We start from the raw sequence: 4,566 nt of genomic DNA on the forward strand, positions 1-4,566 counted from the left end.
AAGGGTTATCATTTACACATTTTGTTTTTAATCACCTGCCTCTATGACTTTAAGTCAGTTTTCCAAATCCTCATGATAAAGAGACCAATGTTGCTCTCTGCCTGTTACCAATGTTCAGAGAGAATACTTTGGAGAGCAATATTCATAACCATCTTAAGACCCTAAGTGCTCTTCAAGCTTGGCTTCTATGTCCTCCATACTTTTGGTAAGAGTGTGACAGGAAAGTCAGTCAGGAAAAATGTGTTATTTTAAAAATCAACTAAGGCAGATTATAAATGATTTCCATTCACAAAAGAATTTAAAACATCTCTTCCATTTGTTTAAAAAACAAGGTCAACTTCAAGAGTCCATTTCTGTTTGCTAGCACACATGTGAGGGTGTCTGCTTTTCCCCTTTAGTACAGCAGTTCACTATGTTTATAATCAATAACAGTGTTGTAATGAGTTACCTAATAAATGGTTTTCAGAAAACTGTTTTTAAATATACATTGCTACATCATGCTTCACTTGGCAAGGTCTGAGGACAGAGTATTTCTAAGTCTCAGTTTAAGCAAATAAAAACAGCTGTGACCTCAAAGAAAAACAGAACATTTACCTTGATACTTAGATCCATTGTCAAAGGTAATATCATTTGTTTCAGTGACTGAAGGTAAATAAACTGTTTTCAAGAATGCCTTGCCAGGGCAAACTCTGACTCTATCATGCAGGGGGTTTGTGTGGTTTGCAAGCACATGCTGCTAAAGCTTGCTTGCTGGCAGGGACCTTGAAATGCCATAGAGGGTGGCAATAAAAATGGTTACAGCCAGTACCTCCGCCATGAAACTGGAAAACTAAGGAATGGGCTGGATCTAGCTGGCAAAGCCATGGCTTTAATCCTACCTATATTGCTCAGTAATTTAAAGGCTCGTGTGGTCAGAAAAAGAGAGAGAGAGAGATACAGTAAAAAGAGATTCAAAGACAAAGAAAACCTCTAAATTGCTTACAGCGTGTTAAAAATATATGCAGGCTAAAAGTTAAAGTTCTTAAAAGTAAAAAAAAAAAAGAAGAAGAAAGAGAGTAGTTGGGTGTGGTAGTACATACCTTTAATCCCAGCATTTGGGAGGCAGAGGTAGATTGACCTCTGTGACTTTAAGGTGTGGTAGCATAGGCCTTTAATCCCAATGCCTGGGAGGCAGAGACAGCCGGATCTCTGAGAGTTCAAGGACAGCCTGGTCTTCAGAGTTATTCCAGGACAAAGATATACAGAAAACCTGTCTCAAAAAGTAAAAATAAACAAAATAGAGTTAAAATAAAGCCATACAAAGATGGAAAATAAACAAAGAATTTTGATATTGTATGCTATTATGCTCTCTTTGAGTTGTTTGAAAGCTGAGGAAGGAGCAACAGCTGCTGAAAGATATTTGTTTATAAATGCTGCTGAACTAATCCAATATAGATATTTTGAAAATAATTTGACTTCAGAATTTGGATCTAAGGATATGATACTTTGGAAAAGAGATTCTTCTTTTGTTTTCACAGAGGATGAAACCCTGTGGGTTGCTTCTATCCCAATATGGTATGATGGACCACACCCTCCTAAAAGGTTGCTATGAGCACCTTCAAAAAATTACTTCACTCAATTGACAACTGAGATTAATCTAGCACACAGATTATACCCTGAAATATCTGATAAACAGCGCCCCATACAGCAGAAAGCAGTTTGGAGAGAAATAACTGTGCCCATATTCCCAAATATTGTTTATAAATGTTCTTTTACATTTAAAAAGGAAATGATATAGGTATGAATAATTTGCATTGATATGGATTTTGCTCTCGTGATTTCAATTTAAGGTTAATATTGTTATATGTATATGTGTTTCTGATCTTGATTAAGGTATTGAGATTGTGTAGTTTATTTAAACATGTAATGTATATAGGTTGTTAATGGATAATCAATAATAGTCAAGCTTGTAGTCATGTTAGTTAAGATTTTCTAGATGTACATAGATATATTTTAGATAAGTATTCTTCATATTTTTCCAAAATTATAGAATATGGAATTTTAAATGTTTTAATAACTTAGGGCTTTTCATAACAATGAGACACGTCTGCTTCTGGCAGCACCAATCTACTTCAAGAAGAAGATGGGCATCAAAGAGGCACGTTATGGAGTTTGATAGCCATTTGGGCAAGAAACTGCTCTTGCCTGGACTATTGCATAAACTGGACACAGAGAACACGCAGAGAGAGGACTACTGAACTTGCCTAAAGGTGAGATGATCTTTCGGGGTTCCTATTTCATGAAGATGTCTGCAAGACATTCTGCAGGACACAGCAGATAGTGACTGAACTGCCTTTGAAATTTCCTGCTTCATGGAAATGTCTCTGGATACTATGGGTCTGTAGGCCAAAGATGGATCCCCCAACGGTACAGAGAATCTTTGGGTGACTGTCAAGGCAGTGAGATGTCTCTGTCATTTCTAGAGTTTGAAAGTTGCTTATTTCTTGTTTGCTTAGGTAATATTGTATCTTTCTGGAGTCTTTAATGGAGTTGAAGAATAGTTAGTTATAGTTATAGTTTTCCTTAGTTATGATAAAAGATAAAGTAGATGTAAATATTGTAACTGTAATTCTTGCATTATAACTGTTTTGTTATATGTAATTTTGCTATGTTAAAGTGAAAGCCTTACTTTTTTGTTTAAACAGAAAAACGGAAAATGGTGGAGGAAGGTCATTGGTTAATTAATAAAGAAACTGCTTGGCCCTGATAGGTTAGAACATAGGTGGGTGAAGTAAACAGAACAGAATGCTGGGAGGAAGAGGAAGTGAGCTCAGACGCCATGCTCCCCTCTCCCGGGCAGACACGATGAAGCTCTGAAGCAGGATGGATGTAGGCTAGAATCTTCACGGTCAGCTCACCTCGGTGTTACACACATTAATAGAAATGGGCCAGGCAGTGTTTAAATGAATACAGTTTGTGTGTTGTTATTTTGGGGTATAAGCTAGCCAGGCAGCCAGGAGCCAGCCTGCGGGAAGAGGCCCGCGGCTCTTACTACACTGTACTATGTTTCTCTAAATGTTCTTTCTGCATATTCGAAGAAACAAGTAGGCTGAGAGCATTACTGGGGGAAAGCCATAACAGCTGCTGTCTCCTTTCCACCCTGACGTTTCTCTTTCTAGGAAGGCGTCCTCATGAATGGTCCCCTGAGAATTCTTTTTTTTAATTATTTATTTATTTATTAAAAATTCCTACCTCCTCCCATTTCCTCCCACTCCCTCACATCCCCCCTCCCTCTCCAGTCCTAAGAGAAGTCAGGGTGCCCTGCCTAGATGTAAGTCCAAGGCCCTCTCCCTCCATCCAGGTCTAATTAGGTATGCATCCAAACAGACTAGGCTCCCAAAAAGCCAGTACATGCAGTAGAATCAAACCCAGTGCCATTATCATTGGTTTCTCAGTAATCCTTCATTGTCAGCCACATTAACAGAGTCCGGTCTGATCACATGCTCATTCAGACCCAGTCCAGCTGGCCTTGGTGAGCTTCCATTAGATTAGTCACACCATCTCAATGGGTGGACACACCCATCTTGGTCCTGGATTTCTTGTTCTAACTCCTTCTGCTCTTTGTCTGGACCTTGGTAGCTCAGTCCAGTGCTCCAAGGTGCGACTCTGTCTCTATCTCCATTCCTTGCCAGATGAAGGTTCTATGGTGATATGCAAGATATTTATCAGTGTGGCTATAGGAGAAGGCCAGTATAGGCACCCTCTCCTCTGCTGCCCAAGGACCTAGCTCGGGACATCTCCTTAGATATCTGGGAACCCCTCTAGAGCCAAGTCTCTTACCAACCCTAAAATGGCTCCCTTAATTAAGATATCTTCTTCCATGCTCCCATATCCACCCTTCCTCCATCTCAACCATTCCATTCCCCCAAGCTCTTTCCAATCCTCCCCTTCTCCCTTCTCTCTCCCAATCTCCAATTCCCCTCACCCAACCCCAAACCCCATGCTCCCAATTTTTGCCTGGCGATCTTGTCTACATCCAATATCAAGGAGAATAAATATGTTTTTGGGTTTACCTTCTTTTTTTAGTTATTAAAGATTTCTACCTCCTTCCCTCCTCCCATTTCTCTCCCACTCCCTCTACTCTCCTCCTCCCTCTCCAGTCCTAAGAGCAGTCAGGGTCTCCTGCCCTGTGGGAAGTCCAAGGTCCTCCCCACTCCATCCAGGTCTGGGAAGGTGAGCATCCAAACAGACTAGTCTCCCACAAGGCCAGTCCATGCAGTTTAATCAAAACTCGGTGCCATTGTCCTTGGCTTCTCAGTCAGCCCTCATTGTCAGCTACATTCAAAGAGTCCAGTTGGATCACATGCCCCATCAGTCCCAGTCCAGCTGGCCTTGGTGAGCTCCCATTAGATAAGTCCCATTATCTCTGGGTGGATGCACCTGTCACAGTCCTGACTTCTTTGCTCATCTTCTCTCTCCTTCTGCTCCTCATTTGGACCTTGGGAGCTCAGTCCAGTGCTCCAATGTGGGTCTCTGTCTCTTTCTTCATCCATCGCCAGATGAAGGTTCTATGGTGATATGCAAGAT

This window comes from Microtus pennsylvanicus, chromosome X (genome assembly GCF_037038515.1).
Source record: "Microtus pennsylvanicus isolate mMicPen1 chromosome X, mMicPen1.hap1, whole genome shotgun sequence".
NCBI classification, from domain to species: Eukaryota; Metazoa; Chordata; class Mammalia; order Rodentia; family Cricetidae; genus Microtus; species Microtus pennsylvanicus.